Below are 27,616 nucleotides of genomic sequence, written 5' to 3'. Positions count from 1 at the left end.
GAGATGTTTTTCTTCAGTGGAGTAAATGTGGAGGCACTGGACCTGTGATGGGCTACCAGGTTGCTGGGACATTGCAAATGGAGGTAGTTGATTATTTGAAAAGTTGTAACTAGTCAGGAATGCATTCCTGGTGCTTTCTCACAGTAGTGGTACTCACAGAGGGACCTTTTATAAGGGCACTCCTGAGTTAACTGGGCCCTTTGGAAGTCACTACCTTGAGAGTTGTATCAGTTCACATCTAAGAAGTGATTTTATTTTATTTTTTTTCCACTCATAACTGACACAAAACCAATCAAACAGAAACTTTGTATCTGAGACACAATTTCTTTCCTCTCCTCCCTGCTTTTCTGTCCTTCAGGTACTGCCCATAGCAATACACTCCACCTTTTTCCTTGCTTGTCTTACTACCCACAAGCCTTCACAAAATACAATTGAGAAATAAAAGGTTTTGAGAAAGTGTTTTAATTGCTAACATGGAATCTCTTTTCAGGCCTCTCCGTGTTCATTTCTCTTGCTAGAGAAATTTCTCAAAGGGGAGGAAGGGAAAGTATAATAAGTTTCCGGTGCGCAGCACAAAAAAGATGAGGCAACTACTTTACTTAATTCTTCTCACGAAGTCTATTAACTGCAGCGATCTTTTCAAAGTCATTAAGTTGTATTATGTTAAAGCTAATTAGCATTCCAATTTGTGGAAGTTGTTTTCTGTTTTTGTTGTTGTTTTTGTTTGCTTTTTGCTTTTTTTTTTCCTTCTCCATAAAAATACACAGTAGAGTTTGGAATAATTAGAGAACAGAAATAAATCTGAGCTGAAAAACTGTCTTGAACATTTCAGTGCCAGAATTTTCATTCCCCAACAGCACTTAAGCTCTGAAAGAACAAAGTAAATGTCTGGCTGAATTCATGCTCAAAAGCAATCTGTTGAAATCCATTTTCGTACATGATTGAATATCAGTGGAACTTTGTACTACATTATATATGTAAGAATTCATTGTCATGACTGTTTCTTAGTAATTTTTGTGAGAAGTTCAACTTTTTCATGGGGTAACTTCTTGCACTTCAGTATTCGAATGTTATCTTGGTGGATTTGGCAAACTGCTAATCCTAAAACCAAAAAAATGTCCCCAACGGAAGAAGAAAGGATTCTGTAGGAAATGGATCCAACTTCACCTACTGTGCTCTTTCTGTTGATACCTCACTTTGTCTTTCATAACAAAGGCAAAGTTGACAGTTTTTACAAGTTTTGGAGAGTATTTGCTATTCTGGAGACAATCTGAAATCTTTGGAATGACTTTTTAAGAAGCATGGTATTTGAGTATGAAAATTAAATGTGTACCTTACTGCTTAAACAAATTCTTCTAAACTACTTATTATGTCTCTGTCAACAAAATGCTTACATGTGAGCTCAACTCTGTGGTTCAAAGCATAGCTAGTATTACGTGGAGGCATACTAAATTGAAGAGGGAGAGAACAGAGGTGTAAGTTTTGTCAAAAATATTGTCAGGAAGCTATCTCAGGTTTGAAATGGAGTGGGAGGTAGGGGAGAAAGAGGTGTTTGTCACAAAATAGCTGTCAGCCTAGTGAAGAAGGCACTGACCTTTGGGATTGAGGACCCTCCTTCAAGCTCTAGTCCTAGAACTGGCTTGTAAGCTAAATGTAGAAAGGGAGTAATATTTTTATTTTTTTCTTGCCATAGACTTTCCTGTGTTTCTTAAAATGTGATTGTAAAATTGTACAAGGATGAACTACTGAATGTAAGCATTTCTTTGCATATCACCTCAGTCATCTACAAAAGGATTGCCCTCAAATGAAAGGATATAGCAGCTGGTTTTGCACAATGCACAGAAGCATTTTCTGTGTGTGTGGCAGAGATGTCTGGGATCTTCCTGCCTGTTATCACCAGAACACTGTAGATACCACCTGGGTAGAATACCATGTTTTTAAATCCTCCATTTTACCATTTTATTTGTGTATCTGTGAGCTACTCTTGCCCCCCAACCCTGGAAGATTTCATAAGCTCCTCAACACTACTATTCCTGTTCCTTCCACTTCCAACGGGCACTTCATCACAAATGACACTCAATATACTATGTTTTGAGCACTGTGAAGGCTAATATCAGAGAAGACCATGGATTTTATACCCAGCAGCAGTGTTCTCAGTTATTATGATGGTGGAGGCACGTACAATACATTTCTAAGTACTTCAGAGACCAAAGCTGACCCTTTCTGGGATAACTTATGGAAAGGTCTCTCTAGTGTCAGTTTGTCAGCGTAGTTTCCTTTCTGAAACCTGTAATTGAGAATCTGGGAAAAAAGTGCATTTTGCAAGAACTCCTATAGAAATGCAAGTACTAAACTGAAGGTAGCAGTGAGAGAGGTTGCAATTGCTAGTGGAAGATGACTTGAGAATAAATTGATTTTAAAACCAGCAGTTTTATAGCTCCCTTCCTCAAGATAATAGAGACTTGGTACAGGTTACAAAAAGTCTATCATAGCAATAAAAGCTTTATAAAAATATTTGAAAAATCTTATTTTTATAGAAATATAGCTACATAAAATCTAGTGCCAAAGGAAACATCAAATGCTATTTTAATTGTAACATCCAACTAACATTGCTGTCAGTGCAGTGCACATAGCCCATACAGATTCATATTTTTAGATCTGTGCATAGTTTTAATTAGGTCTAGCTCCAAGTTTCATATCCAGGTGAGCAAATAGGTATTGCCTTAGAGTCTGCAGGCATTTTTGTGTATTTTTGGGAAATGGAGTACTGTTATTTGCCATTAGTCTTGGATTAGAATTTATTTCCTCAGTCTTGTGTTCTCCTTTGCCCTTGTTGATCAAATGTGTTCAACGTGATTTTCATGCATTGAGTAATACATGCACAGTGGATTAATCTCTTACTTTTGCTTACAGTTTAGTGGAGATGTAAGAAAATCAAATTCAAAGGCCTATTCTGGTCCTCCAGCAACAGTGCAAATCACCATTTCCCACATCGTTGGCAATGACTCCAGCCTTAAATCTTCTGTTGTATTTGGGATGGAAGAGTATTTGTGTCCCCATGGTTATGATCAGAAATGTTATGCCAGATATGAAAACTATTTATTTTTCTTGCTCATGTTTAGAGAGGCAATGGGGAAGAATGTTACTTGTGAAAAAAAGAAAACTTTTTCTGTGTCTTCAATCAAGACTAGATTCTGCTAAGATGCAGAAGTTGGTCAATATAGTAGTAATATTGAAATTATTTTCTGTCCACTTGCTTGTTAACTTCATTAACAGTTTTGTGGTAGCAAAGTGTCATCTGTGTTCTGCATATATCTCAATGCTAAACAAACCTTAGCAAACTTCACCACCCTCTGTTACACAATATATTTTTTAGAAGCATTTTACATCCTCCCTGCCCAGGGAAGGGAGTCTAAAATTAGACTCCTAAATTGCTAGGGAGGTTGGGATTTCCAGAACCTTTAAGTGACTCATAATTACTTCTTATTAAATTAATTCAGACTTCTACAATAATCTTCTTCTTCCAATACAGGTGAGAACACTTTCAAACACTGGACAGTAAGCCAATAAATAACGTGACTGTTTATGGCCACTTTTGTGGTAGAAAGACTACTAAGCACAATACATTATTAACTTATGAAAAGTAGGAAAAAAAATCTATTAAGAGAAAGATAAGGAAAAATACCCTCTCCTACAGACCATTATGTTCAGTGTCAATAGACTACATATACAAAAAATAGGTGTTAGATATGGAAATAAAATGGATTTTCATGGAAAAGTGGGTACCCCATTTTAGCCTGCACCTTTGAAAAAATCTCCAGCATCCAAAACCTCTTCAGTGGAATATACTGAAAATAAACTATATTAATTGAGTAGTCGGGCTCTTGGCAGCCATAAACCAGGGATTTTTTTTTTTTTAAATTATTTTTGTTCTTTAATATTTTAAGACTAAGAGTTATGGAAATGTCACCTTTAATCCAGAAAATAACGTGTTCCTCTGAATCCTATCATTTCATGCTGAGTTTAGTTATAAGGCAGAAGCAGACTAAGTTGCTCTACTTTAGTGTTACTATTTTGGTTTTCTTTACTCAAGGTGTTTTTAATGTCTCTGATAAAAAATGAACCTTTTCCATACTTTCTCAAGGGAATGGATGCTTTCTGTGCTTTGCTGATATTGTGGAAATGTAGATGGGAGTTAGCCATTTAGTAGGATTTGCCTGTCATAAGTTTGGCATGGTGTTAGGTGAAACAACTAATCTCTAAGCATTAGGAGTTGTGTACTTTGAAATCACTCCTCTGTTTTGTGTATGTGTTGATTTTTTTTTTTTTTTTTTTCCCTCCAAAAAGTCATCTTTTGTACCTGATAAATGTTTTCATATTATGGTAACTGTACTTTGTATTGTATTAAGCTTATCTTTTCAAAATGCCGTTATGGTCATGCTTACAGTTCAGTAGGCAGACACTTTCTGGAGGTGACTGGGTATTTCTGAGCACAGAAAATGAATTGAGGAAACTTTAATCCATAGGCTGTTGCTTGAATTCTTTATCAAGTGGATAGCTGCTGAAGTTGTGTCTTTCATGCACTTTGAACCACATAGAAGGACCCTTTGAATAAGTTATCTTGTGTACAAGTGATTGTCTACAGTACAGACACTTAGTAGAAGGACAAGACTTGCTTTCATGATTAATTGTACTGAGAAAGTGCAGGATTTCTTTCCAGTCAATTCCATCACTTCTAGAAAAACCTGTCTGTCTTTCAGGGAGAAATGGGGAAGATAGGGTATATGCATATAAATAATAGGTTGGTTTTGCCTTTGGTGGGATGAAAAGTGGGCAGGTACTGCAGAAGCTAGGCCTTAAAAACTGAACCAACCTGTGTCAAAGTTTTTATATAAAAACAGTGTAGGAGAAATATCAGAAAGGGATCAAGTTGATTTTAGAATGAAATTAGGCTTTGAAAACTATCTATTCATAAACAGTTGCTTGAATTCTGTCAACTGTTTTGCTCTCAGACCATTTTGCAGTTGGTGGGCATCAGTAGCACAACAAGCATTGTCAGCAGAATTGATTATAATTGCCCTTTGCTAACAGTTTCAATAAAAAGACACTGAATGTGCTTTAGGACTAGGTATCTCTTATGTCTAAGGGTGGTCATCTCAGTAGATGCTGAAGTACTTCTGTGGTTATGCGTGCACTATCCGATGTGCTGAGCAGAGTGCCTCGGGCTGCAGCTCCATCAGATGGTAAATCTGGCTTTTGAGTGGAGTGCAACAAATGGCTCAAATGCAAAGCACAGAAACAGTATAACCCCACTCTGCTGTCTCAGCAGTTCTTGCTCAGTCATTTAGCGTCTGTCCTCCCACAGCAGGCACAGATTTGGCATAAGCATTGAATTGCTTTCTGTGTGGGTGGCTGAAGAAATATATAATGGTGTGCTTGCACTTGATCCAGATCACATTTGTTCTGCCAGCGGGTCAGACAATACATATATTAAGTATCGATAAATGTTGAACCATGGCTTTGAATGTCCAAGACTTTTTCTCCAAAGTACTCAATTTAAAGTTTGGTAGGTTTTGTTTCATTTACATGAAATAATAGGGAGCTATTTTGGGCTCAGTAGCTGGCTTCTCTTGCTGTGTATATTTCCTGTAGAGAAACTGATACAGTTTCAATTAAAAATTGTAGAAGAAAAATAGAATTTTGACTTTTAAATTTTTATATTTTTTCAACCTTTATATTTTTCACACTTTTCTAATTTCAGGGGAAATTTTTATATATATATATATATGTGTGTGTGTGTGTGTATTTTTTTCCCCCCCCCTCTCTCCACAAAAAAAAGTGTTTCTCACAGAGTTTTGAATTTTCCTTCTTCTGGAGGAAAAATGTAGGAAGCTCAGGAAATGAATTAAAATGGAAAGACTCTACTTTGCCTCTGCCTTGCACAAAATGTGGCAAGACATTGAGGAAAACCCCCAGTCAACATACTTTTGATCCAACACCATTTTCAGCAGAAATAAATACCCTATAAAAAGTTCCTGTAAAACAGTTTTATTTATAAGCTCTGCTTCTTGTGTCTTCTCATATGTTTCAAACAGGCATAATTCTTTTGGTAATGCACGTTTATTTAGGACCAGAAAGTCCTGAGATGAAATATGCTGTTCTGGATATGGTCTATTATGACTATTGATGAAGGAGCAAAATGGAATACCACAGCACAGTTCAGGTTGTAATCCAGCAGTATTGGTTCAGCCAGATATTGTGTGAAATCCTACCATAAGACTTCATTGGCACTTTTCAGACGATTTTTGAGAAATCCAGGCCAATATCTCTTATCTCAAGGAAAATAACAGCTGCTTGCATGAGGGCTAATGTTTTGCTCATGTAGATGATGAGCTATTAGTTCTTGATTCTTCAGTCTGTAAGCACCTTTGGGACATGGCTACTTGTGCTATGCCATTTTCTTTAGTAGTTTCCAGATCAGCCTTTGTTCCTGGGAGATGATAAATGGAAAACAAACAAACAAAACCAAAAAACAAACAGAAACAACAAATCAAACCCAACTATATTTACATTGTTGGATTTTGGTTTTAGCATTTCTTGGGACTGTAGAGGTTGAAACTTGACACTGGGTCTGGAGTTTTCACTTCTTACTCTTGCTCTTATCTTCTCCAAAGCGACTCAATGTCATAGAAAATATGGCTACAAAATTTTGTGATATCAACAGAGATATGATTAATATATGCCACAGCAAAAGGCTACCAGGATACAAGTATGTATCCTACCTTACTAAGTATAATAAACATGTGAAAAAGTTATTGCTCTCCCATTTGGATTTAAAAAGTAGAAAATACCTAAGAATGATACCTAACAATCATGATGAAATGAAGAATAAAGTTATTCAGATTTTACAGGCAAAACCAGTCTCCTTCCAGTCTGTGTTGATATAATAGGCCAATTAATTTGATAAAATGGTGCATCATTTTTAAGGTGAGATACTTAGGGTAAGGCAATTGGAAAAAAAATTGCAGTTTCAAGAGCCATGCACAAATGCTGTTTCAGCATATCACTAATTAGCTTGCTACCCTAGACTGTCCCAAATTAATCTCTTCTGCTGTGTGCACTGTATGTAGCTAGTAATCATGATTGATTACCGAACAGAATTGTTGCAGAACCACTGAACACATGTGATAAACTTGCTGGAACAGAATGGAGAATTTTTCTGTACATGTTCTGTTAGCAGCATAATATTGAGAAGTGTGGTCTGGAGTCTGGGCAGACTTCAGTGACTAATGAAGCTTGATTAGAAGCTGTAGAAATTTATTTAATTGTTTTGTTTAATTTTTAATGGTAAGGTGTGACCTTTAAAAGTTATTCACAAAAAAGCAGTGAGAACCACATGTGTTCCTACTAATAGGAAATGCTCAAAACATTAGGGCATTCACTGCAAGTGATGCTTCATGAATTTGTCTTAATTCATTCTAATTATAGACTTGAACTTCAGTTGTCTGAGTGCCTTTACTGCCATGCTCTGTTTCCAGGGATACATTTCCCTTGTTGGGGCTGTTCCATTTTGAATAACTAATCAAACTTCCATTGAACGAGTACTCTAACATCAGTTTCTTGCATCTTAAAGTACTCTAATCACTGTCATACAAACTCAGGCTGCCTCTTGGTGTGGTTAAATGAATTTTTAATTTTATAGAATAGAACAGATCCAGGAAAGGGTTTGAGAGATCTACCTCAAAGTAGCTAATGACCTGTTCAGCAAAGGCACTAACCTCATGTGGGGAACTGGCTGAAACTGGCTGAAATCCCTGTTCTAAAGAGGATATATAAAAGACTTGCAGCCACGCAAGAATGGTCAAGACTTTTAGCTGCTGATCATTTTAGAGCTGGACTTTCAAAAAAGCAACTCCTCCTGGGAAAGAGGCAGTATTACATAATTAAATATTTTGTTCAGTGTTTTATAATCCACCATGTAACCTAGTGACCCCAACCCATTTTTGCTTTGCTCTCCCACCCAAAGCCAATGAAAATTTTTTCACAGGAATCAAACTTCCTTTACAATCCTAATTAATATTTCTTATTTTCTTTTCCTAGCTCTGTACCAATTTAACAAAATCACAATATGAATAAAAACCTCATGTATAACCAAAATGCAGCCATGAACTCATTTTATATATTAATGTGTATTAGTAACCATTCATTTCCTAAATTTTGCTGCGAGCTCTGAGATAGCAAGCAAAAATATACGAAGGAGTATAGGTATTTCTTGTACCTGCAACTCCTACTGTGTGCCCTCCCAAAGGCCAAACAGAACTTACCCCTAATTGCTTGTATATGTGTAACTGCAACAGATTTTAGCTACCTTTTTGTCTTTCTCGGCTGTACCTCTGTGGTAATAAGGCCCAGGAAGGATGCATAAATTAGCTCATACAACATTATGGTATCCTAACGTATGCAACAGTTGAAACTTACCATTTCTAACCTCTCTCTGAAGTGGGAAACATCCAATTTTTCTTCTCACATATGTCTGGGATGGTTTTACAGTGCTTTAGGTATGAATCAGATTTCTTTAATGTCTTGCTGAGGGGAGTAAACATACTGGGGCGTGCCAGAATAGTGAGTAAGTTATGGGTTACATCTGTGAGCTGATTCCAACATCACCCACTCTCTTCACTCTGCCTTTGTGAGAGAGTGAGTTTTCTTCTCTGGTGAAACACAATGTTATTTTCGCTTGTCCATCTTGAAGAATAATTAGAAATGTACTAGAACATATTCAGTAATTAACCTCCAATTATAAAGTTTCAACTTCAGGTAGACTCTACTCACTATATATATATTATTTGGTGAGAGTGTAGAAATTGCTATGATCAATAGTAAGGACTGATCAGCAAAGAAAGCAAAAAAAAAAGCAATATCAAATTCAAGATACTATTTGACTTGATGTTTATATGGAGATTCCAATATGAACATTTAGACTCTAAAAATGTGGATCTTTATCTTGAAATCTAGATGACATGATAAGCAGTGTCCATACTTTCAGTGAGGGGGATTAAGAGCTTTTATCTTTTTAAGTGTAAAAATCACATACAAGGAGGGGAAAATAAAGACCTCATAAGGAAATGCATTATGATTGTCAGAGAATATCTATGGACACTTGAGTGAGAGGAAGGTGGATAGGGGAGGCTGAGGTCCTAGTTTGTGAATGATATGATGCCTTGAATGAATAATATGCATACCAGGTAGCAGCCTTATCTATGAAGCTAGGTAGTAACTAGATTGTGAAGGGGAGGTGGAATTAGGAAATGCACCAGGTGCTTGTAAAAGATCTGTTAGTGCTCCAATGATTTGCTGACTTCTAAGGGAGATGCATGTAGGTCTTAGTGGCAGGAAGATATCAGCCTAGGATCGGTAATCCTTCATTTGTCAGTCAAAATATTGTCTGGTTTTGATGTACATGCTTAATTAGAACAAATCAGGCAGAAATTTTTACTTCAAAACCAAAACAAATAACACTTCCCACACCCTCCCCTGCTTACATACAAAAAACCCAAGCCTTAGACTGTATGATAGTCAGAATGGATATTAGAAACGAAGTTCAGAACAAGGAGTCAGCCAAGGAAAAATCATAGTTTAACAATATGATGGGCAAATGACAGAATAATAGCCAGGGAACGGTTTGGCAGCAGTAGAAAGCAATGTGGAGGTAGCTATAACTCTGATGGCTTTGCTGCCTCTTGCTCATCTAAGAACATTCAATGGCCATGTAAGTAGCAGTATATGTTGTAAAATATTTTTTGGTAATTTTTTTTATTTCTAAAGTTATTCAAGTTTGTGGGAAATGCATGCACCCAATAATTATATATAGCAGGTGTAAAATGAGTGCTTATTTTATCCAAAGTGAACAAAGCAGATATTTCGCTGAGTATCTCTAGTTAACAGATAATGTCAATAGAATAGGATGTTATCACAAGATAATGGTCTCCTGCTGCTTGATAAGTGCTGAGTCGAAATCACAATGTTTATTTTCAAGGCAGGGGACATTGATCCTGTGACAACTTCCTATTTCAATGACATTCTTGCTATTACATTAGATTGATGTGCTTATGACCATTTTGTTTAATGGATATTAGTTTAGTAAAGAAACAAGCGACAGCTGCTTATTGTGTGCCTATTCAATACAGTAGCTACAGTCTGATTGGTTCAAGAAAAGAACTTGTGTGATAAGCATAAAAGGTATAGATTTTCATTTTAAAAAGGGGATTCTGCTGCTATGAAAGAAGTGGTTAAACTTTTTTTTTTTCTTAATCTCTGTTACAAAAAACAATTGTTTACTTCACAGAATTGCGTTTTGATGTAATTCTGAGCAACAAGAAGTTCTTGGCAAAAAAAAAAAAAAAAAAAGATAAGCTAAGAGTGAACATTGCTTTGCAAAACCTGATCTGCTGAATATTTGAGCTTTTCAGCTGGGAGCTTTTCCCAGGTGAAAACTGGTAATTTGTTCTTTGGAGAACAAACAAATAACAAAAATGCTTTCAGTACTGGAATTACTATTTTACCACTCTGGAGTAGACTGTGTAACACATTAAAAACAGAGAGCAGATTAATTCCCAAGAGTAAAACAACCTTTTACTGTAAAACATTTTCACTGCAAGCCATAGAGTAAAGTTTTAGTGTGCACGCTCTCTCCTTTTTACATTCCTGAATATTTTAGTGTCATTACCAAAGCCGAACTTTTAATTTTTTGTACTTTGTTTCACCTTGTAAGAGAAGGCAAAAGACAATTTTTTCACTACACTGAATTTTAGGCCTTGGAAGAGGTTTTGTAAAAACTAGCTTGTTTTGCATGGCTGAAGGAAAAAGTCTATTGAAGAAAAGTCATTTAGCCTTCAGAAAAATAGAAATTCTTACTTGACTAGCAGCTAAGGAAAGCCTTACTTAATTTTTCAAAATTGTCGTTACTTTCATGTAAGTAGCAGAGAAAACAAGGGAGGGAAGAAGAGAATAGAATAACCTGATCCATATTCTCAGTGGGGAAAAATGCTTATCTACAAATGTAATATCATCTATGTCCACCAGTAGTCCTATTGATTTTAATGGGTCAAAGTGTCTAATAATACTTTATTACACTGAAAGTGGAGGGTAGGAATGTGACCTGGATGATCTAGTGTTAAAGCAGAGGACTTAATTATTTCTATTTTCTTGTCACTGCAGTAATTCTACACTGCACATTTATGAAAACGTGGGAGGAAGAGTGCATGCATTTGTATGTGTGTGGGAGAAAATGGAGGAAAAGTAATTACGTGGAACCTCCACACACACAGTCAGGAAGCACAACATCATGTTGTATTTTATTAAATTACTTCCTTCAGAAAACCATGTTGAAAATTTTAAGACAGCTTACTTTGCAAGGGCACTGTAATAAGAAAATTTCCAACTACAGATGTAGTTTGGATTTATGTCAACTACAGTGTCTGGTGATCATCAAAAAACTTCTGATTCAAAACATGTAAGAATGTGCTTGGTGATTTTTCTTTCAATACAGATCAGATACTGGAAAAAGACTTTCTCGTTCCAGCATTTCTGCTTACTTTTCTCCTTGAAATCTATAAAATGATACAGAAACCACTTTGAAATCTGCAGAAAGACTGAGTTAGGTGTAAGAGAGGGACGAAGGCTGGCTTAGGTAATGTTCATACATAAATCATAAGCCAAATTTTCTACTGATAAAAGTTATTTTTTATTTATAGCAACTGAGAATCCATCTATGTTTTTTTTTCTCTTAGATGATCTCTTTTTTTCAGGTGTCGGTTATCTTACATAGCTGTAGAAAGTCCACCATTTCCTTTCAATGAGAAATCTTTTCAAGGACTGGACAGTGATTATTAAGGGCTATTTTATAACACATCAGAAGGATTAAAATTCCAGTTGCCTTTGCTTTGAGCTGATGGAGATAATAATGTTAGAACCCTTCAATGTGGAAAACGAGTTTTAGAGAAAAATTGACTTTTAAATGTCTTAAAAAAAGGAGATGGCCTGGATTCAAATACTTTTAGGCAATCAGAGGATTGTTTAAACTCTCTGGTATTGCCATTTATGCACTAAGAATAATGTTAAAAACATCTCAGATGACAGGTAGGTGTATCAAAGCCCAATGAAAATGCAATTGTGGGACAATAGTCTTGAAAACTGGATTTATAACTGGTAGAAATGTTTTATAGTGAAATGAGAAATTATTCTCAGGTTGCTGATGATACCAGAATACAAGTACTTCTATGCATGAAATTTCTATAGAAAGGATATGGGATATATAAAAAAGTCTTGATTTTGCTCATTAAATTACTTACATTTCTTCAGACTATTAGATCTTGTCAATCCTCCGTTGTAACACAGAGAAGCTGTGTAAGTGGAGACACATCTTGTCTAGGTCACATACCTTTGCCTAGAAGTAAGTGTAGGACTCAGTGAAACAGAAGTGTTTCACTGCCTGGATCTTTTTTGAAGTTATAGTGGGGGTTCTGGAGTGTTCCAATTTCTGCAGTATTTCTCATGAAGGAAACAGAGGCCTAGTCTATGTTTTGTAGGACAAAGAAATCAAATGTCAGTAAAAAAAAAAATCTCTTAACTGCCCAGCATTGATTCCTGCTGTGGTAGGTTGACGGTTACATTGCCCAGAAACTATTTCATCTATGAAACAGGGAACAAAGTTTACATACAGGAAAAAAACCCTGTGTCACTTGATCGTACTGATTAGGAACTGGACCTATTTTCGTCCATTTCACAACCTTGGAAAGAAGTTTAAAGCAAAGGTAAGTCCTTAGTGCCTTAGCCCATCCCAATTCTAGCTGAGCTGCACTGTTCTTGGAACAATTTGTGAAGGATGTTGCAATATGTAGAAGCTCTAATGTATACAGTAAGTTCCATAAGTTGTATGAAAACAGAAGGGAGAAACTAGAGCAAAATTCTTTGGGCCTTACTCTCACTGTGGGCAACCAAAAAGAGTGAGGTAAAGAAGACTTCTAGCAACTGCAGGCTTGTGTGTGAGGTGGTTGATTCTGAGCAGAACTGTGAAGTCTTAAACAGTGAAATACTGCATAAAGAAACAGCTATCTAAGAAGTATTCTGCTTATCAGAGAGATGAATTCATTTACTGCTGATAAAAATGATGTATCAATCTAACAAGATACCTGTCAAAACTATCTCTCTGTTCACTTTCTTATCTGGAATATGTGCCATAACCCTATGGATAAAAAGAAATACATAAGAGAATAGTTGGAAATTAGCCTGATTTGTATCCACCTGGTTTCAATTGCGTCCGCTGCTGTCAAATGATTGACAGCATAACATAAATCAAGGTGGTTTTTTTACTTATTGATATAATATGAACTGCAAAAAGATTAAAGTCTCATTTACATAACCTGAGATGAAAGAAGGTGAAATATTATAATTATCTTTTCAAGCTAAATTTGCACTGCCATTTAAAATTAACCTATGCAAATGACAGGTTAAAGCCCAGGAAAGCTCCAGCCCTGTTTGGAAAAAATACAATCAATTTCCCATCATGAGTGTGTTTTTATGCTAGCAATCCAATTAGTCACTTGGATCCATAAATATATACCTATATAATAAATTTTTTTTTGCCATGTTTTTTTCTTGACTTTTAGCCCCCCAAAGATACTCAGGTTATGAAGTCTGCATCCTTATTTGCATTGAGTAGCACTCTAAATATTACAAGGATTATTTATACAGTAATGTGACTTCTTACTTAGCCTGAGTGAGGATAGTTAAGCACAATTATGTTCACAATTAAGCTGAGAATCTATATTCTTTACAGTTCATAGGTGTGTGGAATGACTTTGGCAAGGTTTGTTTGAGAAAGGAGATAGTGGTGTTTTTTTTTTTTCTTTTTTCCCCAGCAAACCTGCATATTCAAGAACATATCAACTAAGGGCCTTTGTTACACCTTGGTTTATACATATTCTGAAGGAATTTTCAAAAACAAGAGCCTGCATTCCCACATAATTCCTCCCTGGCTTGGGAGGAATTCGAATACAGAGGCAGACACAGACAACTGCCCTTAGTAAACTGACATGTCTGATCAGGTGGATCCAAGAAAATGGAATACATTACATGAGCTCTGAACTTGGCCTTAGCCATGTACCCTCAAGGCAGATATTTCACACTTGGCAGTTAGTGTCCTCCTTAATCATGACCAGCCTCAATTTTTTATTAAGGGTGAATAAAGAAATGGAAATTTTAGCGAGTGCAGGCCAATGCCTTACTCAGTGCAGCAGAGTTTCATGGGAAGGAGGACTGGACTGATCAGGAAGCTCATTTGTATGTATGAGGGAGCACTGTGCCAGAGACTTCTGGGACAGCAAATGATTTTCACTACTTCTGCAGATAAAATAACCCTACAGAGGTTCTTGTCTGTCTTACAGGTAGTGTCTACAGAAATTAAGTCAAAGCCAGAGACATTATTGTGAAGTGAAAACCTCAAATTTCCCAGTTGATAACTTGTTCATTTTTCAAAATTTGGGGTAAGTGGAATTTGAAAGTAGTGCAAAAAATTTTGATAGCCAATCTAAAACAAGTAGTTTTAAGGCAAAGGAGCAATGGAGGCCTGGTTTATGTCTTAGGCCTCTGACAACCTCCTCCCATCCCACTGCAAAACCTCAAACTCAGCACTGAGATACTTCTGGATCTCTTCTGTGTTCTTGAGGACTGCCCTCATAATGTTGTCAGTCCTCCTGAATCTCAACCTGCTTTCTGATTTACTCACTGGCTGAGAGACAGTGTACATGCTGTGGCTGGTCTAGGGCACAACTCATGCAAATCAGCCAGATAGTAAATACGTGTTGACCAGCCCAATAGGGGCTGTCAAATACTTAGTTGTCTCTGCCTTTTCTTCAGCAGGAGTACTAATACAGTCTCTACCATTTCATGAGACACCGATTTTCACAAAATTCACATAATAGCTTTGAACCCTGACTGCCAAATTTGATAGAAATTAGTCAATGAGAGAGAGGAATGTTTGACACCCTGTGCAGTCATGTCAGATGTTTCCTTGCAAAATCAGAATATAAAATTAAGGGGAGGGAAAGGGAGAAAGGGAGAGAATTATTTAAATAGTAATGAATGGAATATTTCTTGCTGAAATGAAAGACTGAAACGTTTCATTTAGTTTGACACAAAAGGTTCTATTCACCGTGAAATAAAATATTTTGTTCTGAGGCGCTTATGGGAAAGTAAAGAAAATGAGCGACTAGAGTCAAAAGCTGACAGAGGAAAAACATTACCCTTGAAAAACAAGTGCTAAAATCTATCTCTACATAGCATTGTGGATCTGAATTGTACTGCTTCCATATTTGGAAGGAGGATTAAGTCCTATTTTCCACCTTGTTTTGACACTGCTCAACTATCCATACCTTTAAAGTATCTGAAATTCTTCATCTTTTAGTACCACTACTTCTAATAGGTTTCTTTCAGGGTCACAATGGGTGCATAAGGATATGCGCATGTTAGAGAGAGAAAGACGGAAGATTTGTTTATAAACAGGTTGAACAGTGTCTGCAGATATGGAGAGGATGTGGCAATATTTCTACCCACCAGAAATATTGTGTTTGACTTCCAGGCTCTCCAGGAATGAACACACATATAACTGTAAAGAGAGCTTTGGCTTGGTGTGGAGGTTAAGGTGTTGTTGGCCATCTGAGAGTTTGTATCAGGTGCTGAGCATTTATGGACAAGCATTTATCATTTAGGACTACAAACAACATAGTTCTTACTCTGATTATTTTTGACACTCAGCTATCAGAAGTTTCTTTGCACTTCTGATCTTAAAACTTAGAAACAATCACCTGAGGTGTTGTAGTACTGAAGTGTCATACTGATTTGTTGGTACTTTTATATAAAGTATCTGAGGCCAGAGGTTACAGAGTTGCCCGTGGCTAGGTTTGAAGAGGTGGGAGGAATGCTCTTTGAATTTCCGCTATAGCAGCCCTGGAATACTGAAATGCTCCACCCCGATGCCAGGTCTTGGGAGGATCAGGTGAAACTAGCTTTCCTTAAGAAGCTAAAAGATAGAGATGAAAAGATTTAGTGACTTGTATAGTTCATTTGCCCATGGGAGGGGGTAAAGAAAGGGCAACTGCAGGTGTTAGCCTGAAACTCTCCAGCTGACCACCATGGAGAATAAGGGAATAATTGCTTCTCCATACAATTGCCCAGCAAGAAGGGAAGTCTCCTTAGAATATTTTATTAAAGTGAGTCTTTGACACATCATGTTAAAGAATATCTTTGTCTAATTGGTGTATGTATGTAATGTTTTACTGTCTTTTATTTAAGGACATTTCTGTGTGGTCAGTTTTACTGTTCTCCTCTAGGACAAATGAGTCCACCCAAAAATCTGTATCTGAACGTATCTTTTATTAGGATATGCTCTATTCTGAACCCAATTTGTTTTCCTCTGGCTTCATAATAAGATGAATTAAGTCACTGCCAGAATGTAAGTGCTTTCAAAGTCTGAATCCTGCATCTTCTTATCATTGATCTCTGATGGATTTGATGAAGTGATCTGATGACGTTTTTGTATCTTGTCTTTTATCTATTTTTTCCTTGTTTAATGATTGTTACCTTGAAGAACTTTTGGTGATATTTAACTTTATAAGATGGTAAATCCAAAATTCTGTCTACCCCAGATAACCCAGAACTCCAAAGTCTAGGTTTTGAATCCTTAATGCTCACAAAATGCTACATTTTTCAGCTAGCAGTCTCAATCTGGGTATCCATGACCACAATAGAGTGGCATGCAAGGTACCCAGACGAACGCTGAATGGGTTGTCATGTACCCTAAGAATTACAGGTGGGATAATGTTGTACTCTGATAAAGCTAATATGCTCTGCTGATAATTAAGAGTATCTGTGTTACCACTGATTTTAGAAAGATTATGACAAGGTAAGGTGCACCTTGCATGTAAGAGCTTTTTATGTTCTGTGAGTGTGTCACTGACATGTCTGTTGCTTCTAGACTACAAGTGTCTTGCATTTAGCCACTCTGGGTAGATCAAGTGAAACAAATGTGGACATACTCACAGTTAGTGTGCATATAGCAATCAACCCAATTGTATAGCGTATTTCGTAGTTTTGAAAATTGAACTGTTCTTCAGAAAATGACACAAATCAAGAATCAAATTCTCTAGTACCTATTAGAGGCATACCAAAATGAGAAGTTACTGAGCCTGATTCTACGTTCATACTGTGTCTTCACACTTCTCTTTACTTCTTTTCTAATGAGTAAAATGATCTTCTGTCTAACAGTATGCACAGGGCAGCTAATTCCTAAGTGCTCTTTTTGCAAATGCCCTGCAAGCTTTGAGGTACCTGCATCACTTACACATGAATTTGAGCTTTAGAAGGGAAGCAAGTTTCAGTTTGTAGAGGAATAGACTTTTTTTTCCCCTTCTCCTCCAAAGAAATTAGAAAGACTGGAGAAAACCTGAATAACCTAGTATCTGTCCTCATAGTCTGTTACTAGCCCTGTGGGAAATGCTGTCCTTAGAAAATAATATCAGTAGACTTCTTTAGGCCTTTACAGTGGGCTTGTAAAGAATTAAACTTTGTAAAAATAGATGAAGGAAAAATCATCCTTACCAGCACATGCTGCAGTAAATGCAACAATAACAAATGCAAAAATTTTCCCTAAAGTGGGAGAGTTTGCTTGTCAGCATTCTGTGAGCTCTCTGTGTTGCCAAATTTCATTTATGTTGGAATCATTTATAAAGGGTTGTAGTGAAAACACTGAAGAACTGACTGACATGGTGGTTTAACCACTATTTTAGTTTATAGTAGAAAGAAACACAATTTTAAATTTTGTAAAAAAAATATAAGAATATTCCTTATTAATACTTAAGTAGCAAAATTGCTTACAAATAGCATAGACTTTTCCTTTCCATAATGGCTTTTTTTTGCTTAGGGTTAATTTCTGAAGTTCTGCATTTTAGTCTGTCTGTAGTTTGAAAAAATTAAATTCTGAATGTATTTACAAGAATGATCATAGACCATCAGCAGCAAAGGAGGAATACATTCTCTGGCTTATCACTTCAGCACTGTGTACACAATATGTCAGAGTCTGAAACTTTCAGATTAATTACTAGTCCTGGCGATGCTGTATGTGTTTGTTGCCCTTCAAGCTTGCAATTAATATTCAGACAGTTGTGAAGGGAGGATAATTTGGTGATTTTCAGTTTATTCTTCCAGGGAATAAACAAGAGAAGAGAATACATATTTCTCTTTTATTGCAGCTCCGAATCAGTTGCTAAAGTTATGTCTGCAACTGTACACAATCAATGTCAGTTAGAGTGCAACTTTATTAAAGTTTTTTTGAATTTACATAACTTTCAGCACCATTACATGTATAATTTATCATGACGATGCAGTATCGTTGTAGGGTATTTATAAACTTTGTGCAGCGGGGCAGAATTTAAAAGTTGGTCCTTCATTAAATTTTAATTCAACAACTTAGCTAAACTAGGTGAGCACTGATAGCAAGAACACCAAGAGCTTTACCAGTTCTTTAAATGAAAATGCTCTCTGTGTTCAGCACCTCTGCAGCCCTCTGGGACAAAGTTTAATGTGCTTATGAAAATGTGTTTACTTTCAGCATATCCACTAAGTTTTTCTTCCAAACATGTTTACCAGACTACGGTGTGATGTCACAGCCATCTGAGTACAGATATGAAGTATTTAACTGGAAAAAAAAAAAAAAAAAGGAAAATCATGAGGATTTTGTTTGAAAAGGGAAGTGATGAGAAAAACCTGAGATTCTTCTGCATTTCCCATTTTTTCAGTTTGTATCACTTTACTAGCCGTAGCTCAAATAAGATTCAATGAAGGGAAAGCAATTTCTACTAGTGCTAATCAAATAATGACAAAATTAATGCAGGAGTTAAACATGGTTGTGAAAATAACTTACATTCCTGAGAACAGAGCCTAGTGGAGTGAGGCAATACCTGAAAATCTGTTAGTGATTTTCCCCGATATGAGAAAAAAAGAAAAAGTTTAAATCCTGATCTTGCAGTAAAGTCCTTTGTGCAGGTTCCTGTACTGCTCTCAAATCCCAATAGCGACATAGAGGGATTTGTTTCGAGTCTTGAGATGCCCATTTCATTTAATGAATTAGTGGCTGACTTTTTTTTTTTGTTCCTATTGGTGATATAGTGTGATGTTCCAGCTTGGTTTGTGGATCTCTGACAAAATGCAGTCTGCATATCTCATCTGTATTTTGTTACACAGCTGCTGGTTGTCTTGGTTAGCATGCTCTGAGATAGAAACCATGAGCTATTGTAACACTTCCAATGAAAGTTCTGGGTTTTGAGTTTGACAGGTGTAATTTCAGTGATACTGGACACTCAGTTCTGCAAGTGGTACCAAAGAAGGGCCTGGTAAGGTCTTTGCTTTCTTTAGCTGGACATCCAAAAAACATTGTTGTTTGAAAATTTGCATTTAATTCCTCAAGTCTTCTGACTCTTAAAACTATAGTTGCTGTATTGTTTTACAACCAGGGATGCTTTAAGGGTGTTGTTTTTTGTTTTCTATGTCGAAAAGATGATCTGTTTCCAATGGTGCCTCAATATCAATGAGGATAAAGGGTTCATTATCCATGTACACATCATTTGAAACTGCTGAGAGTAAGACATAAATAACTGCTCTTACACCCACTGAAATGAAAAAAAAAGTGAATTTCTACAGTTTTTGATGTGTCCTAGACAAAGCCTCAAGTGAATGAAAGACCTATCTAATTTTGTTGCAGTCATGCTTGGTATTGGTCAGTGGAAGTACTCTTTCTGGACTTAGTAGACTTCTTAATCTCCCAGAAATTTGGATATTCTGCAGCCTGTGACACCATTCTCTTTTACTAATTTGCATTATTTCCCACATAATATACTCCAAGATTATCTAGAACATTAAATACAAGCAATGCTATTCTAAGAGTGAAAGAAAATGGAAAAAAAAAAAAAAAGCTTAAACTTTCCCCTCTCCACCCTCAAACCTCCCTCTTCTACGCTAGAAATAGAAACTGTGATGAGAAGCGGCACTGTGGCTTTGAGACTTTCTTTTGGGCTGCAGACAAAAAAGAACAAAGTTAACCTTGTTATATTTTTCCTTCCATAGCCTGAAGAAGGCCACATGGCTGAGATTTCACTTCTCATTCCGATTTTCAGGGTATATTTTCTCATCCTCTTCATAAAAAATGTGTTTTATAGCTACATGTTGATCCAGCAGCTCGTTTGGTTTTTAAATGAAAATGTTATCTGTTTACTATTCAGATACAATTTTAAGCAGTTTTGCTCAGCATATTTGAATTCAAAATCCTATTAAAGATGCAATATTCCTCCTCTACTTTGTCCCACACTGTGCTGACATTCAGTTTCTCCATTTTAAATAGAAATATAATATTGTATATCTGTTCAGGGTGATGTGATTTCCAGCATTGAACTACCAGTCATTGGACAGGCTGTTCACCTTTCTATCGTAGAAATTTTGTATTCATACACATTTCCCTCCACATTTACAAAATGCATTATTGGTCTCGCTATCTCACAATTGCTTCACAGCAACACTTTCTTAAAACTTTTCTCTTTGCCTCCTACCATCTGATGGAAGTCATGAGAACTGCTGAGTTAAGATAAACACCCTCATTTTGTGGTAGAGAGGGGAGGGGAATGAGAAGCAAAATGTTAATTTGTTTTAAAGTTAAAAGTACTGACCCATGCACTGAAGATAAGCATATCTAATTTTAAATCTTCCATATCTATTGTAATGTCTAATTGCATAGTTAAATGAGCTGTAAAAGCAGAAATGCCGCTGTAACCTCTAAACAATTTTACACAGTTCTAGAACATTTGAGATAACAGAAGAAAGCTTAAAGAAGCTTTTCTCCTCTAGTAATGTTACTAATTCAGAGGACAGAGTTTATTGAACAAAAGAGGCTTTCTGCTTGGCCAGCACTTTCCCGTTACTCTGGACACACTTTACATTTAGGGAGGCAATTGAATGCACCATCTGGGCTATGAACACTCTAAAAAGGTCCAAAAACATTAGTGGATGTGTCACTCAGCGCTCAACTCTCATCTCGGATTGATGTAACACTGGAATAACTTGATTGGCTTCAGTAACTTTATTCTAAATTAACATAATTGCTATCATAATTATTTAGCCTACAGAAACATCTGGAGTCCGTAACTAGGTCAGGGCACAATTTTGCTAGGCTTTCGGCATTACAAATGCACACACACAGATTAATGTGTCAGAGAACTTTCTGTATAGACTGTTTCTATCTGAATACTTCTCTTGAGGCAAAATAAAACAATGGAGAGGTGATTCCACTAGTCTGAGTGCTAGCCTCTGCCACTGACTTCTCAGAAAGTCCCAGGGACTTTCTGTGCTTCTGGTCTCTTTCTAGAAATGCTGATGATAGTGCTTCTCTTGTTTTATGAGGATAAGTCCATTTAAGACTGTGAAGTGCTCAGGCACCATGGCAATGGGGATGTGTGAGCGTTGTGGGTAGACAAGGTAATCTGCATCCAATTATTCATGCTTTGTAGCCCTTAATGACAGATACTTCGTGGGAGTTGCTTGTATCCTGAAGATGAGCTGTACAAGAACATAAGATTTTTGACTACTGAGGGGTAAAAAAGAAAGTATCAAGTAGCTGTAAAATAATAGCTTTTCTACAGACTATAAAAGAGTGCAAGTTTAATAGCAGAAATGGTTGTTTCTAAGGTTAAATGAAATCACAACACTGTCTTTACAAAGTTGGAATCACATACATATTGTATAGCACATCTTATGTTTCCTGTAAACATAAGGTGTGACTTTTGTTTCTACTCAGAAGTCTGAGTCTAGTGATGCTACAGGCAATAAAATAATTTCTCTAAAAGCACACTATGTGTTGTCCCTTAATTCTGTCCTTGACATTAAAGTAGTTGGTTATGCCTAGCAAACAGAAAGTACTAGGACAGGAGCTGAGTGGCAGTTGCATCAAATTAATTTGGGATTTTGAAGTATCTTAATGTTCTTGGGGTGAATAACTTCAGTGAAACTAGGATATAATTTCAAGATATTTGAAGATGACCTGATTAAACCTTCTTTTTATTTCCCAAACTATCAAGAATGACAGAGTGAACTACCCAGATTTTATTCTTTCAAGGCTGGACAATTTTTACTAGGAAGGAAAATGAATTATGTACAGACAAGAATTTATTTACCACTTTTTTTTTTTTTTTTTTTTTCACCAAGATTAGAAGAGATACAACCAGTTCTTCTGATAACGCATCTTGGTAGTCCGCAAGATAGTGACACTTATGTGACAATCATCAAAGTGACCCAATACATTGTGATAATTCTTCTGATATTGGGAGAAGTACAGAAGCCTTCTTATCTGCCTTTTAGTTATAAGGAATCCAGACTTAGAACAAACTCAACAACTTTCTGTAGCAGTACTGGCCCACAAGGTATCTGCACCCAAATGAATTTATTCTCCAAGCTGAGAGAAATCTTTTGGTAAAGAAGAGAATGGAATTTAAGTCCTTACATTTTTTTTACTAGCATTTAATCACTGAGTAGGTTTTTTTGGCTGCAGACTCTTCAGGCAGCTTATGTTAAACTTATGATGGCCCAGTGCTATAATAGAAATGTTGGAATTACAAGAATATGCTCATACAGCAAAAGGACTAACCAAAATCTTCTGTATGTAGATATTTGTGTCTAGATAAAATATTTAAAGAACAGCTTTAAATATTACTATGAACACACACCTTTTAAAAATTTCTGGCCTGCCCCAAATTCAATGACAAAACCTGAAACCATTTGGTGAGGCGAGGATACCGAAGACTTTCAGATGCTTGGTTTTGGTTTCCTTTTAACTTCTTATAAAACACCTCTCTTCCTTACATCTTCATCAGTGACTGATCAGTCTGCATTTCAAAGGCTTCAATACTTTCTCAGTATCATCTTAGAAAGTGTGGTTTAATGGAGAATTCTCCATCCAGGACAGACTTGCATGGCTTAGTGACATGCTCTGTTGATGTGGGGCAAGCAGTGGATGTTTTCTATCTGGATTTCCCCAAGGCTTTGATATGTTTTCTCACAGCATCCACCTAGAGAAACTGATGCATTACGGTCTAGACTAGTGGACTGTGTTTTTGCCAAGACAGGTTTGACCAGATGATCCTTGAGATCTCTTCCAGCCTGGCACTCTATGATTCAGTTATTCTATGGCTTGTGCACTGTTATTGCAGTGGTGGTTGTTTTTTTGCTTAAGTTTTCTGTCATGACCTAGATGTCTGCAACTAGAAGTTTGTAGAAAAATATGTGACTAATACAGTGCTTCAGTTTTTTATAATTAAAAATAATGCCTTCTTGAAATACCAGTGTCTTTGAGGATACTCCCTTCTGAGTAAACAAAATGCTTTGGCTATGAATTTCCAAATAACATGACTTTCATGGGAAAGACTGTGAGTAATCCATCTCTAGCAAGCCATATGTTAAAAGATTAATGGACTATTTGCCTTGAGAAGAGTGGAAAGAAATGTAGTACTCTTCTTTTAAATTTGTCAGAAACCTAACTATGTAATTGAGTTCAAGTATGAAAATGTCTTAACAGCAGTTGTTCCTTGTGAGTTGATTTCTCAGATGAGGGAGACTTATGCAGCTGATTTACAGATGACCGAACCACTAGCTTTCTGTGTCTTATAAAGTGAGCATAAATATTTTTGCATTGTGTCAAGATGTTTATGTCACTGGTTTTACTTATACCACTGTTAATAATTTACAGTTGTTGTAATTAGTCAATGTTGGAAAGGACAAAATTAATGCTATTAATTCAGCTACAAGGTTTGTGGTTCTGTGAGCAATTGAGCGACATAACTAGGGGTCACTACCTGGATTAATGGTGTTTCATGTCTTGGATTGATCATATCTAAATGTTAATGAATTCCAACCAAATGCCTGATGTTGGTTCTTTAATGTTTTTCTTTTTTTTTCAATTTGTTATTTGTCAGTAGTATGAAATCAAACAAAGATATTAAGCTTGCATGTCAAAGTACTGTTGCTATTATAATTAGCAGCTGCTTCTTCTGGTGGCAAGTTTAATTAGAAATATCTGTACTAGTTTTTACACAAATACAGCAATTTGCTCTTGATCAGTTAATGTAACTTTGCATTTCTCCTGTATTTTTGCTAACAGATAACATCCCAAGGCTTCAGTTATCATCTTATGTGATTGGCAGAGACACTGGGTTGAATGACTTAGAGGACAAAGTGATTTACCCACTGATATAGAAGACTTTTGAGAATGAATCAGAGGATGGTAATGTCAACTTCTTTTCTGATACTGAATGAGAATTGTTACAAACCAAGTACTCCTTTTGTGTGTGTGATGCTTATTGGACAAGGAAGATTGTTTTGCCTTTCTTGGTGTCTTTGCATTAAAATGATGTGTTTTTTCCTCTAATCTCTTTTCTGGCACAAATTTTTGCCTAGTCTTGGACAAATCATTTAGCCCTTTGAAGCCTTGATCATAGCTTTCCAATTATTCTTAGAGACAGAAAATTTGAATCTGAAATATGAAAGTTTATAAGTTGACCGTACGCTCCATCGTCGTGGTATGTGTTGTATAAGTGAATTTCATACTCCTGATTATATTCCGGTTGGTGTCAATGACAAACAGTATGCTTGTAAAATTTATATGTAAGGGTTACACTAAAGGAAATAGTAACATGATTGAAACAAACACAGCCAAGTAAAGTGCTGCTTACCTCTTTTCTGTAAGTGACTACAACAACATTTCTTTCCATTCTCCTGTTTTCACTGAATATCTGCTTATTCCTATACATATTAATGTGAGCAGGGATGAGCAGCACTGTAGGAAAGATTTTATATCTGATTTATAACATTCAGAGATGGAGATGACCTATTTCATGCTGTAGTCCTTCTTTCTGTTCTGGATAATTTCTGTGAAAATATAATTTTCTCTCATTGTTTCAGAGCATCTGCACCAAAATAGTATCTGAACACATGGAGTGGAGTATGATAGAGTGTTAATATTTTATCACAGAGAACTCTGGGTGCCTATGACAGCAGTGTAAGAAGCTCATTAAAGAGTTCTGTGAGTGTTTTACAAGTATGATTGTACTGATGACACTTACTTTTTGCATAAAATAATATTTTTTCTTCTGGTTCTTTGGATGAAACTGGTTGCTTTTATTACTTGTTTACTATGGAGATGCACCTTTCCTGAGAAGGACAGCTTCTTTTGTGCAAGAGAGACTGCTGAAAGCAAAGACAGTCTATCACTGCACTACCTTTGTGCACTTTTCTTTAGCTTCTGTGGTTCTAATGAGCTACTGAAATTAAGTCTTGATGACAGTAGTCATACAATATGTTGCATTTACTGCCCTTATGGAATCTCCGGTTGCAGTTACCCAATGTTGCTGGTGAAGGTAATGCCCTTGTGATCAAAAATACATTTTGTCAGTAGACTCAGTACCAAAAATGACAAGTTTGGCTTAGTAGTTATTAAAAAAACCCCAATGTATTGTCCTCTAACTCCATTTATAGTACTACAATTTCCACAAGCTTCAAGGCATGAAAAAAACGTACAGATGTTGTACAGAGATGGTCCTAGACAAGAGAGAACTGTATGAGCTGTGTTTCTGGAATGCATGAAGTTTAGTGAAATAGGCAGGAAGGACTTATTTGCAACTGTTTTGTACTTCTCTTTTTAAATTTTTTATGGTTAGTTTAATCTCCGCTGATTCTATCTTTTGACTTCAGCTTCTTCTGCATAAAGTAAAAGATTTTACTGTGACATTTGAATAACACTCTAAGGTCTTCTCCCCTCAAAAAGCACTGTAAAAAGACTATATCTGAATTTAGAGAGGCTATGCATTTTTTTCCCTGCAGTGTTTTAGAAACTTTATTAAAATAACTTGCAAAAGGCAAATGATAGAATTTTTCTGACTGCGAGAATAATATTAAGAATGGATTTTGTCCTTAGTATTTTGGCATTTTAACTTCTAAGGCATACTTTTCTTTATCATACTAGGGCATGTTACAGAGTTCAGTGACCAGAAGTGTCAAGAAGTAATTAAAAAAAAAAAATCTCAAATGATATCTAATTAAAAACTGTTTCAGGCAGAATGAATTAAACTTAGCCGTAAAGCTGCTTATTGCATCCATCTTCCCCATGTCAGAAGGAGACGAGTTACAAAGGTGAGTAACTTAATGGTAAAGAGTCCTTGCAGTAGCTAACTTCGGAAACAGAATAATCAACAATCAACTGGAATTACAGAATAATCAGCAGTGGTGAATGAGATAATTGAATCTCTTGGCTTGGCATGAAACATTATTAAAAAAATAAAAAAGAAAGTTTAATTTGCTACCAAATCCAAAGCCATAGATGTTTTTGTGGTGGATCATGGTGTCATAGGACATTAATCAGACACCTGGGTAGAAGCCAATACAAAGTATTAAGGGGAGGGCTAATACACTGGGATCCTTTTTAGAGGTCAGCATTTTTGTAGTAGCACTTGGAGTTGCCTGGTCTCTGTTCAGCAGAAAGGCAGACAGAACAGTAAGCAGAGAATTATAATAATCAATCTGTTAGGCAATCAAGAGCAAAAACTGAGCTTTTTATGGGCAGAGCTGATTCAGTTCAGCAGCATTTCTTGGCACTGCAATGAAGATGCTCAACAGAGAATAAACTGCAAGGGCTGGTGTTTTTAAGCCTGATTGATCATTTTTTTATGAAAAGAACCTTCATGCCTTGAGACTAGAAGTTGGAACTTGTTCATACCTACCACAGTTTTGCCATTTTCAAATCTGTGAAAAAACTCAAGCACAGAGTACTAGAGGTGGACAGTAATTTTCCAGCAAAGTAGTGTATTAAAAAGTTTTATTTCTGGACTTGGAATGGTTCAGTGATCCCATATCCTGTGTTCAGACATTTTTACATCAAATCAGAACATGGCTTTTACAGATCACTGGCTTGCTATTTTTCTTTCAAGACCTTTAGGTTTCCAGAAATATCAGTATTTCCACCACATACACAAAATAGCTATGTGGTTAAAAATTCTTAATTTTTGTACTGCTTGTCTGTCTCAGTGTCTTTCTAGAAATAAATCAGACTGAGATCAGCTGGGAATGGAAAGAAGACTTGGTCTACAAAAAGGAACTGAGAGATGCAGATTATCTAATTCTGGAATCTGAAACCATCCTGGTGTTCTATGGGCAACACTGGTTCCCTTCTCTGCAGTGCTAGTTTAGTCTAATCAAGCATTTTTGTCTCATGACATCATAATAAGTCTTCCAGTCTTTCTGCTTGAAAAACCTTTCTTCCCTTCATCCCATCACAGTACCATGGTCTTTCTGGCTGCTTCTCTACTCTTAATGTGACTCTCAAGAAATGTGGCTGTTAAATAGATCCACCTCATGAAAAGCTGCCAACTCAAATTCTCATCCGTTCCTGCAGCAACATCTTGTGTCTGTAATACAACTGAAAGGTATGACTGGAAACCCAGTTCAGAGTCACAAAACTTAAATCTTCAAAGCA

This window comes from Nesoenas mayeri (genome assembly GCF_963082525.1).
Source record: "Nesoenas mayeri genome assembly, chromosome: 4".
Lineage (NCBI taxonomy): Eukaryota > Metazoa > Chordata > Aves > Columbiformes > Columbidae > Nesoenas > Nesoenas mayeri.
Note: the sequence above shows the minus strand (reverse complement) of the source record.